The sequence below is a fragment of the Bombina bombina genome, chromosome 4 (assembly GCF_027579735.1).
Source record: "Bombina bombina isolate aBomBom1 chromosome 4, aBomBom1.pri, whole genome shotgun sequence".
Classification (NCBI taxonomy): Eukaryota; Metazoa; Chordata; class Amphibia; order Anura; family Bombinatoridae; genus Bombina; species Bombina bombina.
The window spans coordinates 812,613,287-812,630,826 of NC_069502.1; the positions used below are offsets into that span (position 1 = coordinate 812,613,287).

Below are 17,540 nucleotides of genomic sequence, written 5' to 3' on the forward strand. Positions count from 1 at the left end.
GGTCTGGTTTGTGTACTAGAAGATGGCTTTCCTGTCTGGGTTGTACCATTCCATATTAGGAAAGACATCCTTAGATGGATACATGGGTCACAAGCAGGAGGACACCCAAAGATAAAGGAAGCAAAGGAAAAAATACAGAAGATGGGATGGTGGCATGGACAGAATAAGGACCTTGACGATTTTTTGGACGGCTGCCTCACCTGTGCTAGATTTGATCGATCTAACAGAAAGAAAAGGGGAGAACTAATGAGACAGCCACCTGTAAGACCATGGGAAAGAATTCAAATTGATTATACTGGACCACTGCCAACAACCACATGAGGGAATAAATACATTTTGATGGTAGTGGATAGTTTTTCAAGATGGATGATCGCAATCCCAACAAGGAACTGTACAGCGGTAACAACTGCCATGAAACTAGTGAATGAAGTAATTACTGTGTGGGGGGTCCCAAAAGTAATTGATTGTGATAATGGAGCTGCATTTATTGGAAATGTAATGAAGGAAATGTGCAAAATGGTTGGAATAGATCTGAAATATCACATACCTTACCATCCACAGGCAGCAGGTCAAGTTGAACGGATGAATGGGACTGTAAAAAGAGAACTTATGAAATTGGTTGCAGAACATGGGTCAGCCTGGGACACCTATGTACCTTTGGTATGTGCAAGGCTTAGAGCCAGACCCTCTAGATCTACAGGATTTTCACCCTATGAAATCCTTTTGGGGAGGCCAATGCCATCCTGGACCAACTGGATGACCATTCCAGCACCAGTGGCATTACAAACTGCAGCCATCACAGATGAATGGGTAAAAGAGCTTGCCACACATCTAGAAATTGTGCACAAAGCAGCAGCAGTAGAAGATGAGAATCAGTACCAGCAACGGAAGAGATGGCATGATGCCTCAGGAGATATAACTACATGCCAGGCTGGTGACAGGATTATGGTACAAACCATGATGAACTTCTACCATGGGGTAGAGCAAGATGGAAGGGTCCATATACGGTCATAGATAGATTAGGGGCTGCAGTATACCTGATTGACCATGCAGAAAAAGGAGAAGTCTGGCTGCATGCAAGTCAATTAAAATGATTTAAAAAAGACAAGGTTAGGGACCCAGCAAACAACATGCCTTAGTAAGTACACATACACCCTAAGACCTAGAAAATCATAATAGTTAGGTCAGGAAAATAAAATGGGTGTAAGTTAAAGGCAGCAAATGATAATTCATTTTGGGAAATTGAGTATGTGGGTAGCAAAAAAAAAAAATAAAAAAAAAAAAAATGAAGAGGGATGAAAATGATTTTAATAGTCATACCATAAAGTTCCTATAATGATCTATACATTTCCTGTTTTCTATGCCTTATGTTTATATGCTAACTATATTTTGGTCCTGTTTTGTATTTTGTTTTTTTATCTTCTCTCTCTTTCACCCAGGGAAATACAGAAGAAATAAGAAGAGAATGAGAAAAATATATTTCCCCATTCACTAATTACAAATTATTAGTTTATTCACAGGCTCGTCAGAAGATTGAGTTCAGAAGAAATGAAACCTAGCCAAGGAGGATGGTGTCTTTTTCTGGCACAACTGATGAGTATAAACTGTATCGGAATGGGAAGAGGGAGACCACCAATTAGACCAGAGGATACAGCATATAAGGGACTTATTTTAAAAGGAATAGAGGATAGATATATACAGGCAGATAGATTCATTTGGCCGAGGGAGTTAAAAGTAAAAGAAATTGGTGACTTACATTTGAATATCATGTTGCCAAATGATAGTATGGGGTTAGCTCTTAGGGCACCAATAAATGTGACCAAGGGACAAGAATGGAACTGGGTGGTTAGAAATGGGCAGGTAACAGCTAATGGAATATTTATAGATCGTGTGAAATTGACTTCAACCTCCCAAGGATACTATAAACATATTAATATCATAGTAAGCAACATATCTTTAAATGAGGGTTGTGAATGGGAGGTTGCCACTATAGCTTCACATCCCAATAAAGAATTGAAATGCAATCTTAACACTGGAGAGGGGTGTGTATTAACAGTAGATGAGGTAACACTTTCAGTACAGAAAAGGGAACATTGTAAAGATCAGATAAGAATTCCATGGCCAAAAAGGGGAATCATTGTAGTCCCTACACATGAAACTGTGGTACAAGGTGTGGGATGGACATATTACCCTATAAGGTTAGATTTTAATTATTTCATGATTCCTTTAAGGTGCTCAAGACAGCAGCGCGAATGGTTCAAAGGAAGGACACAGGAGATTATTGATGAGTGGACAGAAACAAAGAGAAGGGACAAGCGAGATACCATAGCAACAATTTTGGGAGGAGTCGGAACCGGATTAGGTGTGTGGAACTCAGCTGATATCATAGGACTTAATAGCAGAATTAACTCTCTGACAGATGGTTTTGGCCATGCCATGAAAACAGGTGGAGTAGCCGACTCACTTATTGTAGAGAAGTTGGGAGACAATGTAGATGACATACACACCATTGCCCACAATTTACAACTAGTGGAGGAGAACATTGCCGACATCTCAAACAGCATTAAAAATGAAGAAATAGGAGCTGCCATCTTTTGCTCCATGACCGGGAATAAACTATTATCTGATCTGAAGGATACTTGATATTAAAGAAGATGAAGAGGAAGCTGAAAGCAAGGAACCAACATGACTTTATTTAAGTGTTATTCTTGTTGTTCAGGCACGACTGCATACTCTTCTAATAAAGTTTATCCATAAATTCACACACAATCACATACACATCCCTCATCAGGTAAGTATGCTTTGCCAAACCCACCGTCATGCACCCACATTTCTCTCTATCTTCTGATAATTTGTTTTTCTGACTTGTATTAATTTGTTTGGATTGTGTTGGGAGTAATAGTTAGTTTTTTTATTATTAATTGTATAACATTTAGGTTAGCAGTTGACAGTCCTAGGAAAGTACAGAAGAGCTCAAGTCGCCAAGGGATTTATTCCGGAGGGACGGTGGGTTGAATTTTTCCTATAAGGTTTTCGCTCCCACTGGGTTCTTCTGTATTAATGGGTATAAATAGAAAATGGGGCAACATAGGAGAAATTAAAGTGGGGGAATGTGGTGTCATAAAACCAGAGAATTTATCCCTAGAGTGTTCAAGTAGTAAAATATAGACTAGGCCTCTGGCCTAGTCTTTGTCTAAGAAGGACACTCCCATGTAGCCTTTTGATTGGTGTATGGTAGGACACACCTTAAGTGAATTAAGTATACAATGGGAGCCAACAGTTAGTATACACACTTTTTTTTTATCTTCCTCACCTCCTGGAAGCAACTGATGAGAGAGAGAGAGAGAGCATTGGAGGACTGAACTGGCTGAGTATATTAGCATTCGTATACATTTTACTTTGGGATAAATTCTCTTGTTCACTATGTTTAGTTAATATTGCTTAATCTGGGTTTGTTTAAAATAGAGTTGCCCCATATAATTTGGACTGTAATTTATGTTTGTAGCTCTTGGTATTTCTTGAGACTTGTTTTATATTTTGTAGCCTATAGATAATTGTTAATCTTCATACCTATATTATTTGTCTTCCAATAAAATAATTTTAAAAAGTGGACAACCCCTTTGGTTTTATATTCTGGTACTAATTACCACCACAATGCCTAGTACTTGAATGTGCATGTTTTTTTGTGCCTGTATGTATGTGAATGCTGTGTATGTTGAGTGTTTGCATGTATGTGAATGTTGTGTATGTTGTGTGAATGCTGTGTATGTTGTGTGCCTACATGTATGTGAATGCTGTGTAATGTGTGTTGTGTGCCTGCATGTATGTGAATGCTGTGTAATGTGTTTTGTGTGCCTGCATGTATGTGAATGCTGTGTGTTTTGTGTGCCTGCATGCGTGTGAATGCTGTGTGTGTTGTGTGCCTGCATGTATGTGAATGCTGTGTGTGTTGTGTGCCTGCATGTATGTGAATGCTGTGTATGTTGTGTGCCTACATGTATGTGAATGCTGTGTAATGTGTGTTGTGTGCCTGTATGTATGTGAATGCTGTGTAATGTGTTTTGTGTGTCTGCATGTATGTGAATGCTGTGTGTTTTGTGTGCCTGCCTGCGTGTGAATGATGTGTGTGTTGTGTGCCTGCATGTATGTGAATGCTGTGTAGTGTGTGTTGTGTGCCTGCATGTATGTGAATGCTGTTTATGTTGTGTGCCAGCATGTATGTGAATGCTGTGTATGTTGTGTGAATGCTGTGTGTGTTGTGTGCCTGCATGTATGTGAATGCTGTGTAATGTGTGTTGTGTGCCTGCATGTATGTGAATGCTGTGTAATGTGTTTTGTGTGCCTGCATACATGTGAATGCTGTGGCCTCTATTTATCAAAGCGTCAACTATGGTGCATTCGCGGGCGTCAATACACTCGCCAAACTTCACCATACATCACGGCCGCGGACCTTAATACGCTCGCCATATTTATTAAAAAAAAACCTCTAAAACATGCGCGTCAAGTACGGTGCGAAGAGGATCGGACTGTTGTTAACTAACAGTCATCGATGTTGAAGCGATTCGGGCTTTTCCCAACTTTATTTATATCTGCAGTACAGTCCACGAACATAGCACATACCTTGTTAGGACATGATTGTATATAGATATTGTAATTTTGTTTTTTAAATATTTAAAATTTTAAAGATAGCAAGTAGCAACATATTCTTAGCAAAATGGAGAGGGAATTATGTTTTTTAAAAATTGTATATACTGTACATATTTTACTATGATTACGTTATATCTGCAACTTCTATGTGTGTGTATATACGGAGTATATGTATTTGAGATCTATCACTATTTGAAAGGGATAAGAAATAAAATATTTAATTTACAATAGTGGGAGCTAGCTGCTAATTGAGCGTATTATGTAGTTCTTTTGTCTTTGTATATTTATTATTGCGACAAGTTAGGTGCAAAACTGCACAAAATATGTAATCATTGATTTTTAAAGAGACAAAGTTGGAGCATAATCCATTCAAAGCATTTTTTTATCTCTATATCTAATAATGTATTAATATTTTTTTTTTCAGGGTCTACATATTTAATAGTTTGTTATTGACTTCTTCTTAGGTTATATGTTTCATTGTCTTGCATCATCAAACATATATATATATACACACATATATATATATATATATACTGTATGATTCTACCATACTCCAAAAGGCACGAAGATTTCTTACTAAAACCAGATAAAGCTACTGATCTACATGTAAACAGTTACTAGTGCCTTTAATAAGCCTAGAGAGTGGATTACTGCACATGCATCTGCCCTTAATAAGCCTAAAGAGTGGATCACTGCACATGCATCTGCCCTTAATAAGCCTAAAGAGTGTATTACTGTACAAGCATCTGCTCTTAATAAACCTAAAGAGTGGATTACTGCACATGCATCTGCCCTTAATAAGCCTAAAGAGATGATTACTGTACAAGCATCTGCCTTTATCAGCCTAAGGAGTGGCTTAGTGCACATGCATCTGCCCTTTCTTTTCCTAAAGAGTGGATTACTGCACATGCATCTGCCTTTAACGGCCTAAGGAATGGATTACTGCACATGCATCTTCCTTTATCGACCTAAGGAGTGGATTGCTGCACATGCATCTGCTTTTATCGGCCTAAGAAGTGGATTACAGCACATGCATCTGCCTTTATCGGCCTAAGGAGTTGTTTGCTGCACATGCATCTGCCTTTATCGGCATAAGGAGTGGATTGCTGCACATGCATCTGCCTTTATCAGCCTAAGGAGTGGATTACTGCACATGGATCTGCCCTTTATTGACCTAAGGAGTGGATTACTGCACATGCACCTGCCTTTTATCGACCTAAGGAGTGGATTAGTGCACATGCATCTGCCTTTATCGACCTAAGGAGTGGATTACTGCACGTGCATCTGCCTTTATCGACCTAAGGAGTGGATTACTGCACATGCATCTGCCTTTATCGACCTGAGTGGATTAGTGCACATGCATCTGCCCTTTATCGGCCTAAATTATATTAATCTGCACTTATATTAATCTGCACTTATTTGTCCATAACTACACTGCATAAATATAAAAAAGTTGTATGTGTTGCATAGGATGCAACCATTGGTTAAAGTGTGTATAAAAAGAAACAAAATCATTAATTAAGCATACCAAGGTCCCATGGACATGATGCAATATATATTTTTTAAGCATACCAAGGTCCCATGGACATGATGCAATATATATTTTTTAGATTTCTGCCACATTAAATTCTGAATGAATGTTATAGTTACTTATTCTAAATGTAATATTCCTTAAACAAAAACAGAAAAATTTAATACTCAGGTGCTGATTCTTCTAATGTGCTTTTGCCTGCCAACGAGAACCTGCAGTCCGTATCCCTAACCTTTCAATCTCCCTGGTTTTGTCCGACCGGGGATATTGACAGCTCCTACCCGCATGTAATTGGCTGTGCTTTTGCAGGAGGCGGGATTGCAAGTGAGCTTTGGCATACAGTGGCATGACTAGCTTGATATATCAAGCCCTAATCATGATGATACTAGACACTAGTTTCTATGTACATAAGCAATTCATTCACACAAAAAATTCCGGCTTATCTTTTTCCTCAATTCGAATAACAGCAGTAAGCAATTTAATACTCCAACTTGCATTAAAAAAATATTAATTGGTGATTATTTAGTCTATTCTTATACAAGTTAATCAGCCCGCTTTACATCGCCAGCCTCTAAAAATTTCAATTTTAAAAACGTTGCCTCCGCCTAGTGGCGGTACTGCTGTTTGCGATGAAAGTTAATGTAGTTGTCTGCAGAAACTAAAAATTTCAATTTTAAAAACTTTGCCTCCGCCTAGTGGCGGTACTGCTGTTTGCGATGAAAGTTAATGTAGTTGTCTGCAGAAACTAGCAAGCTGAGGGTGAAAACTTAAGAAGCTGTTATTTACTGAGGTTGTTAATAATAAAATGATAGCGTATTAGCACAAACCTATATATTTATATAATTGCAGAAAACATTATGGACATTTAAATAAAGAAATAAGCTTTATACGCTAGGCTCTCTCAAAGCGAAAGCTCCGGGTGCTGCGGGGAAATAACTGTAACAGTGCGGAGAGTTGTTCTAATGCGCATGTCTGCGGGTCTGACTATGACATCAGGGAAACTGAACCCTTTTACTAGGTTACAAAATGTACAACGCTAATATAGTTTTTCTAGAGACAGTGTAAATTGTAATTAACTGCAGCAGAGTATTAAAGGTATAACGCAACTATTCTTTAGGTTTCAATCAGTTACTATTGCCCTGAAAAGGGCATTTGGATGGGCATTGCAAAATAGGATTGAGCTTGGATTCTATTGGCTAATTGGAATAGCCAATATAATGTGAGCTCAATCCTATTGGTTGATTGGATCAGCCAATAGGATTAAAGCTCAATCCTATTGGCTGATTGGATCAGCCAATAGGATTTTTTCCCCTTTAATTCCTATTGGTTGATAGAATTCTATCAGCCAATCAGAATGTAAGGGATGCCATCTTGGATGACGTCACTTAAAGTCAACTTCATTTTCCAGCAACGATAGGAAGAAGAGGATACTGTGCGCAGGATGTCTTGAAGATGGACCCGCTCCGCGCCGCATGGATGAAGATAGAAGATGCCGTCTGGATGAAGACTTCTGCCCGCTTGGATGAAGACTTCTGCCGGCTTCGATGAGGACTTCTGCACGCTTGGATGAGGACTTCTGCCTGCTTGGATGAGGATGGATGTCCGGTCTTTGAAAACTGTAAGTGGAACTTCGGGGGGGTTTTAAGAGTTTTTTGGGTGGGTTTTATTTTTAGCTTAGGGTTTGGGCACTTCGTAAAAGAGCTGATTGCCCTTTTCAGGGCATGGCAAAATAACTAAATGCCCTTTTAAGTGCAATGACAATCCAAATGCCCTTTTCAGGGCAATGGTTAGCTTAGGTTTATTTAGATAGAATTTTATTTTGGGGTTTGGTTGGGTGGGGGGTGGGTTTTACTGTTGGGGGGTGCTTGTACAAAAATTACATATGTTGCATAAAATTTGCGCTAAGATAATGTTATATTAATTATATAACATTATTTTGTAGGTTTACTGCCCCTTTAATTTTCATAATTACAATACATTGTGAGCAATTGCTGTTGATAAATACACCAACATTACTGGAAAACACTCCGAAGACGTAGTTATCTATTCTCCTAACTTATAAAACTAGAGATTTTAATGTTAATTTACACCTTCATTTAATGATTATTAATATTCTAGTAAAAGAGTTTTCACATCTATTTTTAACTTTAATAGCAGCCTGCTTTTCTTCACAGGCTTCCAAAAATTGGAAAGTTTCTACCATACTCCAAGAGGCACGAAGATTTCTAACTAAAAACTGGTAAAGCTACTGATGTACATGTAAACAGTTACTAGTGCACTGAGGGTGATTTTTGCAGATTGGCTTTTTTTCACGGTTATCTATTAAACTGGATGGATGATATAAGTAATAACGTTGCTTACAAAATAACACGGGGATATATTAGCAAGAAAGAATTCTGACTAAATACATTTTCACAAAGCATCATGGGTATGCAAATAATGAAAACTGCAGCGCACTTGCATTTTAGCAGATACCACATAGGATCATTCTTGATTGGCTGTAACGCCCAGTGGATGCGTCCTGTTCTCTGCTTATACGTTTAGATGTAACATCCAATTTTATGAACCTTGTTCCATGTAAATATATGCTTCTCTTTCTCTCCCGCATACAAATTGTGCAAAGGCGGGTTATCACATACATCGCGTGTAATGCGTTAGCTCGATATAATTATTCCTGCAATTTAAATAGACTCCAACAAAAGACTACACCGCAGTATTTTATAAGAATATCCAAAGCGCTCTGCATGTGACAGAGCCTCAAAAAAAGCATGATAACTCATGATTGTTCCTCTCCATGGAAATCTTTAGAGAAAAAACTTATTCAATCTGAAGAGACACCAGAGTATACCTCTAAAACAAATTTCTATAAGCCCCATAACAATTGATGTCTACTGAACATAAAGAGAAAAACAAATGTTTAACGTATCATATAGATACATTGTGTAATATAACAACGTGACATAATAAGAGTATAGGACTGCAATATTATGTTAGTAACCTAAAGGATATCTAACATAACATTTAGTCCGTTCTGAAAACTATGTGTAGAGCCTTATGGGTATGCAAATGAGAACAAATAATAAGCTTGTGCCAAGGTCTTTAGAAAAGTGGAGAACATGGTAAAGAATTGCGACAAACTTACCAGTTTAGAGAAACATGTTATACGGTCACGCGAGATGTGACGCGCAAAAGTGCTCTAGCACATAAACTCCTGTAATATGTTACAAACAAAACAGCTTCTTCTTAGATGAAAAAAATGGACCTTTAGTTACATCCAGGAGTGAACCGTGCAGAACAGCATTTTTTGAACAAATAAAACTGTTCAAAATGATATATGCACGAGAAAAAATAAAATGCTCTGATGTATAACCCCTGCGCTAATGATTTATTTTGCGGTCTGTGCCTTACCCTGATTATTTTGGATTTCACATCATACAATTTAATACAGAAGTATAATTATTTACATCTAGATCTGTCTGAATCTGCACTAATAGCCTTTACTTTGTATTATTTCACTCTGTGAGGCAATTTAATACAGAAGTATAATTATTTACATCTAGATCTGTCTGAATCTGCACTAATAGCCTTTACTTTGTTTTATTTCAGTCTGTGAGGCAATTTAATACAGAAGTATAATTATTTACATCTAGATCTGTCTGAATCTGCACTAACAGCCTTTAATTTGTATTATTTCAGTCTGTCAGGCCATTTAATACAGAAGTATAATTATTTACATCCAGATCTGTCTGAATCTGCACTAACAGCCTTTAATTTGTATTATTTCAGTATGTGAAGTAATTTATACAGAAGTATAATTATTTACATCTAGATCTGTCTGAATCTGCACTAATATCCTTTACTTTGTATTATTTCAGTCTGTGAGGCAATTTAATACAGAAGTATAATTATTTACATTTAGATCTGTCTGAATCTGCACTAATAGCCTTTACTTTGTATTATTTCAGTCTGTGAGGCAAGTTAATACAGAAGTATAATTATTTACATCTAGATCTGTCTGAATCTGCACTAATAGCCTTTACTTTGTTTTATTTCAGTCTGTGAGGCAATTTAATACAGAAGTATAATTATTTACATCTAGATCTGTCTGAATCTGCACTAACAGCCTTTACTTTGTATTATTTCCGTCTGTGAGGCAATTTAATACAGAAGTATAATTATTTACATCTAGATCTGTCTGAATCTGCACTAACAGACTTTAATTTGTATTATTTCAGTCTGTGAGGCAATTTAATACAGAAGTATAATTATTTACATCTAGATCTGTCTGAATCTGCACTAACAGACTTTAATTTGTATTATTTCAGTCTGTGAGGCAATTTAATACAGAAGTATAATTATTTACATCTAGATCTGTCTGAATCTGCACTAATAGCCTTTACTTTGTATTATTTCAGTCTGTGAGGCAATTTAATACAGAATTATAATTATTTACATCTAGATCTGTCTGAATCTGCACTAATAGCCTTTACTTTGTTTTATTTCAGTCTGTGAAGCAATTTAATACAGAAGTATAATTATTTACATCTAGATCTGTCTGAATCTGCACTAATAGCCTTTACTTTGTATTATTTCAGTCTGTGAGGCAATTTAATACAGAAGTATAATTATTTACATCTAGATCTGTCTGAATCTGCTCTAACAGCCTTTAATTTGTATTATTTCAGTCTGTGAGGCAATTTAATACAGAAGTATAATTATTTACATCTAGATCTGTCTGAATCTGCACTAATAGCCTTTACTTTGTATTATTTCAGTCTGTGAGGCAATTTAATACAGAATTATAATTATTTACATCTAGATCTGTCTGAATCTGCACTAATAGCCTTTACTTTGTTTTATTTCAGTCTGTGAGGCAATTTAATACAGAAGTATAATTATTTACATCCAGATCGGTCTGAATCTGCACTAACAGCCTTTAATTTGTATTATTTCAGTCTGTGAGGAAATTTAATACAGAAGTATAATTATTTACATCTAGATCTGTCTGAATCTGCACTAACAGCCTTTAATTTGTATTATTTCAGTCTGTGAGGCAATTTAATACAGAAGTATAATTATTTACATCTAGATCTGTCTGAATCTGCACTAACAGCCTTTAATTTGTATTATTTCAGTCTGTGAGGCAATTTAATACAGAAGTATAATTATTTACATCCAGATCTGCCTGAATCTGCACTAACAGCCTTTAATTTGTATTATTTCAGTCTGTGAGGCAATTTAATACAGAAGTATAATTATTTACATCTAGATCTGTCTGAATCTGCACTAACAGCCTTTAATTTGTATTATTTCAGTCTGTGAGGCAATTTAATACAGAAGTATAATTATTTACATCCAGATCTGTCTGAATCTGCACTAACAGCCTTTAATTTGTATTATTTCAGTCTGTGAGGCAATTTAATACAGAAGTATAATTATTTACATCCAGATCTGCCTGACTCTGCGCTAACAGCCTTTAAATTGTATTATTTCAGTCTGTGAAGCAATTTAATACAGAAGTATAATTATTTACATCTAGATCTGTCTGAATCTGCACTAATAGCCTTTACTTTGTATTATTTCAGTCTGTGAGGCAATTTAATACAGAAGTATAATTATTTACATCCAGATCTGTCTGAATCTGCACTAACAGCCTTTAATTTGTATTATTTCAGTCTGTGAGGCAATTTAATACAGAAGTAAAATTATTTACATCCAGATCTGCCTGAATCTGCACTAACAGCCTTTAATTTGTATTATTTCAGTCTGTGAAGCAATTTAATACAGAAGTATAATTATTTACATCTAGATCTGTCTGAATGCACTAATAGCCTTTACTTTGTATTATTTCAGTCTGTGAGGCAATTTAATACAGAAGTATAATTATTTACATCTAGATCTGTCTGAATCTGCACTAATAGCCTTTACTTTGTATTATTTCAGTCTGTGAGGCAATTTAATACAGAAGTATAATTATTTACATCTAGATCTGTCTGAATCTGCACTAACAGCCTTTAATTTGTATTATTTCAGTCTGTGAGGCAATTTACTACAGAAGTATAATTATTTACATCTAGATCTGTCTGAATCTGCACTAATAGCCTTTAATTTGTATTATTTCAGTCTGTGAGGCAATTTTATACAGAATTATAATTATTTACATCTAGATCTGTCTGAATCTGCACTAATAGCCTTTACTTTGTTTTATTTCAGTCTGTGAGGCAATTTATACAGAAGTATAATTATTTACATCTAGATCTGTCTGAATCTGCACGAATATCCTTTAATTTGTATTATTTCAGTCTGTGAGGCAATTTAATACAGAAGTATAATTATTTACATCTAGATCTGTCTGAATCTGCACTAATAGCATTTAATTTGTATTATTTCAGTCTGTGAGGCAATTTAATACAGAAGTATAATTATTTACATCTAGATTTGTCTGTATCTGCACTAATATCCTTTATTTTGTATTATTTCAGTCTGTGAGGCAATTTATACAGAAGTATAATTATTTACATCTAGATCTGTCTGAATCTGCACTAACAGCCTTTACTTTGTATTATTTCAGTCTGTGAGGCAATTGAAGTAAGGTAGAAACTTCCACATTATCAATAGCATGTGAAGAGGAACAGGCTTTTTATAAATATATTCGTAAACTCTGATTTCTCTTCAGATTGAATAAATCTTTTGCCTTTTACTAAAGATTTCCATGGAGAGGAACAACTATGAGTTTTAATCATTTTTTTGAGGATCTGCTACATGCAGAGCTACTAATTCATGCTAACAATAGACAAACTTTACGTCATGAACATTACCATGTAGTGATTAATGAATCTTACATAAATAATAAACAGTTTTAATTGGAGAGTTTACAACTCAAAGCATCTATATAATGGCTTTAGCTATTAATGTACAGCCAGGCCATGAGCGCGTCATTATATGCATATCGAGACGCCAATGCAAAGCGTTTTCTGATTGTGGACCCCATGATATGTACCTGACTGTCACTGTGTTTCTGTCCTCACAAACTAACCAACCTGAGGGATGTTCCTCTGAACAGTTTCCTAGCGATACCCACACCTTTTTAAAAAAATCCTAAATTCGTTTGATGTAAATATTAGGTTTATAATTCTGGACGAGTCTGTCTTTGTATTGTAGTTAAAATGTTTAGAACATTTCTGGGGTTGGTTAAGTGCGCATGTGTGAATCGGAAGTGTGCATGTCTGAATCTGACGTCACTCGTGACAGAAGCCTTAACAAAAAGTACAACCATTTTCTACAGGAGAACCTATAGAAGAGTTATTGGAAGTCAGTGATACAAAGGGTGTTGGTGTGTTTGAATAAGGACAAAAAGAAAAATATGAGTTTGTCAGTAGTAGCTGTTCGTTATAGGGGAGTACAACCTATTATTACTGGTTATGTACTGGGTAGACAAATCAATGGATGGAAACCATTGTCCTGCGGTGTCTGCAGAAATATCTTTGCAGTTAAAATCCTAAATTCACTTTTATAAACATACCGTTTTATGTGTAAATCAATACGTGTTAACACTTTCATGCTTTATTATTGATTTAAAATGAATAAAAACAGTTTGCTCAGGTTTCTTTGTTATTTGTTTTTAGCGTCAGAGTCTATGATTATATAATAATTTAAAAGTTTTTAACACATTTCTGGAGGTTGTTTGTGTCGCAAGGAAAACAAGACAGTTACAAATCCGAAGAAACATCAGAGCACTGTATTGTGACGCTTCATGTCCAGCATGACGACCCGACTCCCTTATTTACATATTATTTACATATGACAATTGTAACGCATCAACCCCAGTAAAAAAAAAGCGTAATTCAGTCCTCACCCTCAGCTTTTTAGACTCTGCAGAGAAGCAGCTCAGTAACGTCCAGTGTAATTGTTAGAATCTCCACTAGGAGTAGGCAAAGAACACCCCTTTTTATAAAGGAATTTTTGGAGGCCGGCGATGTAAAGGAGGCTTACTAATGTGTATAAAAATAAGATTAATTAATACTTAAATCAAATTAATCTTGAGACTTCTAGTAATTTAACAGAATACAATGTAAACAAATAATTCTGTTCATTTTACAAATGTATGTATTACTTGAAGTCAAGAATTATAGTCCTGTTATTCATAAACCTTTTTCCAACGATTTCTGTGCCAGCTTTGTTAAATTGCATATTACAAAATTCTATTTTGTAAACCTAAGGTTTAAAGTTCTGGAGATCAATACGTTTTACACTTTTGCATTTTATTATTTAAAAGATTCAGACCATAACAATTATAAGTGAACGAAAACAAAATAGTTTGTTTTAGCTGAATAAATTGTACTGAGTCCGTCTTTATATCACAATTTAAATATTCTAGCCTGTTTTGGGATTTGTTAAGTGCGCATGTCAGAATCTGATGTCACTCGCAATTAAACAGCTTTTTCTAGAATAATTTCCCAGCAGCACCCTGAGTTTTGATTTTAGACAATTTAACACGTACAATGTTTGTTTCCTTATTTTTATATCTATAATCGGTGTTATTGTGAAATACACACATTTGTGTTATTAAGGTGTCACTACATTAGTAACCTCAGTAAATAAAATCTCATTCACTCCTCACCCTCAGCTTGTTAGTTTCTGCAGACAACTTTAGCCTTCACTACGCAGCTTTTCACTGAAGATTTCAGACACAAAAGATTATATAAAATCTAATTTTTGGAGGTTAGTGATGTAAAGCTGGCTGGTTGTAGAGATGGTGCAAATAAAGGATGAATAGAATACGCACAATTTATAATTCGCATCTAAAGAAGAGTACTATTGTTTTTTATTATTATGTCTTTTATTGAGTTAGTATACAGATTGTTTGCATTTCCTGGGGACATATACGGCTAGATTTAGAGTTTGGCGGTAGATGGGGTGCGTTAGCTACGCGTGGTTTATGTCTAACGCACAGCGTTTTTTAACGCGGGTATTTAGAGTTGAAAAAAAACCTTCTAACGATACTCCTAACGCGTGTATTTCACATGCGGAATCCTGCCCGCGTTAGACAGTCTCCCATAGAGATCAATGGAAAAGCAAACAAACACGCTTTTTTCACCTAACACTCGATCTCGCGAGAAATACGCACAGCTCGGTCATATGACGCATACCACATAATGCACAACAATAACACGCCGCAAATGTCACAACAACAATCACTAAACAAAGTACATAAGCATTACACATTCAGAAGCGGGGGGAAATTTAATAAAATAAAATACAGGGAATACGCATATCATTTAAGATGCGGAAATACGGAAAATAACAACAAGGAAAAAAAAAATCACAATCATACACTAGCAAAATACTCGCATTCAATATTACTATATATTAGGACAAACATACATATACAACACTTCACTAATACCACCCCATCGCAAATTAACATTTAAACATAATACTATGGGACAATGTTATAGAAAATGAGCACTATGACATCATCGCATTCTACACATTCCACAAATACTAACTCGAAATGAGCATGCGCAAATTCACACACCTAATACACATTGCACAAATAATAATTACTAATAAAGCACACCTGAACACAATTTACAACGCAAACTGGTACATCATTAAACATTTACACAGGGTATATAAGCACCACACAAGCATGGCTTCTTTGACTGTGTTGCTGGTGGGTTTTTGGAGATTGGAGCTTAGAGATTTTGTGCATTATTGTGAGTCAGTTAGTGGTAGTGTGAGTTATTGAGAGTTAGTGGTAGTGTGAGTTAGAGAGTTAGTGGTAGTGTGAGTTAGAGAGTTAGTGGTAGTGTGAGTTAGAGAGTTAATGGTAGTGTGAGTTAGAGAGTTAGTGGTAGTGTGAGTTAGAGAGTTAGTGGTAGTGTGAGTTAGAGAGTTAGTGGTAGTGTGAGAGAGTCAGTTAGTGGTAGTGTGAGTTAGTGAGCAACAGTTGGTTTGGGTGAGTGTGCGAGTGCTTTTTCTGTACACTTAACACATTTACACGCAAACACATTCAATACATACATACACTTATCAATAACACTACATACACTCCATACCCCATACCCTCTCATACTACACTCCATACCCCATTCCCTGTAGTCCCATTCCCTTTCATCCCATTTACTCTTATCCCATACCCCATCCCATCCCCTAGTTACATTTAGTTTACATATCCTCCTTTTAGTCTTCTTCTTCATTTTGTTTATTTAAATACTCCTTACCCTCTTTTATTTATATCCCTTTCACACTTTCTGCACTTTTTTGGTCTTTTTAGTTCTTTATTTTGACCCCCTTTCATTTGATCACACTCACTTTTTGTTTGCTTATTTGGGGTTTAGTTTAGGGAATAGATGGAGGGCAGGCAGGGGAGAGGTAGAGGGGGAGGAGAGGGAGGGGGAGAGGAACAGGGCAGGAAGGGGGCAGGAAGGGGGGCAGGAAGCGGGGGTGGAAGCGGTGGGTGGACCCAGCCACTTAGTTCAAGATGAACAAGTGGCTGGGCCCAGTGGCGGACAGAGTAGGGCTTCACAGTCCGGGAAACAGAGGGCATCGTCACAGGGGAAGGCCAAGGCGACTAGGGAGGCGAGGTTTTCTATGGAGGAGAAGGAGGCCCTCGTAGAAGCCTATATGGCCAGGTATAGGAGGCTGCAGCATCAGAAGACCACCCCGACTGAGAAGAGGAGGCTCTGGCAGGAGATAAGGAATGCAGTCAATGCAGTGGGTGGCCGGAACAGAGATATGGACTCTATTAAACATCGCTACCGGGACTGCAAGATGGATCTTAAGAAAAAGTTAAGCCGGGAGTCCCAACATGCCGCAGGAACCGGTGGCGGCCCTGCACTGGATATCGATTACTGCCGATGGGAGGAAATGTTGCGTCCCAGCATCTCCGAGGTGGATATAGTCGGTATCGGAGGAATTGATACCGGGAACCTGCCATTCTCATCTGACGGTAAGCTCATTTAAGAATAAATTAACATACGAATGTATTTCAAGGGACACTATACGCAAACCTTTCCTTTCATGATTAAGGTAGAGAATACAATTTTAAACAACATTCCAATTTACTTATATTACCTAATTTGCTTCATTCTTTAGATATACTTTAATGAAGAAATAGCCATGCACACGGTGAACCAATCACAGGAGGCAGCTATATGCAGCTACCAATCAGCAGCTTCTAAGCATATCTAGATATGCTTTTCAGCAAAGAATATCCAGAGAATGAAGCAAATTAGATAAGAAAAGTAAATTAGAAAGTTGATTATAATTGTATGCTTCTAAATCATGAAAGATAAAACATTGGGTTTCATGTCCCTTTAAGGATCAGATTAATGCTATTACGTTGTTTACACGCATT

General features: G+C 36.5%; 1 non-coding gene and 1 pseudogene across 1 annotated transcript; one reads left to right on the plus strand and one right to left on the minus strand.

Annotated features, from left to right (window-relative positions):
• Positions 1-8,914: 8,914 nt before the first annotated feature.
• On the minus strand, positions 8,915-9,024 carry LOC128658570 (uncharacterized; annotated as a pseudogene).
• A 3,810-nt stretch (positions 9,025-12,834) lies between these two features.
• On the plus strand, positions 12,835-12,950 carry LOC128658541 (U5 spliceosomal RNA). The gene has a single exon (XR_008402222.1). It is a non-coding gene; the product is annotated as a U5 spliceosomal RNA (small nuclear RNA).
• The last annotated feature ends 4,590 nt before the right edge of the window (positions 12,951-17,540 follow it).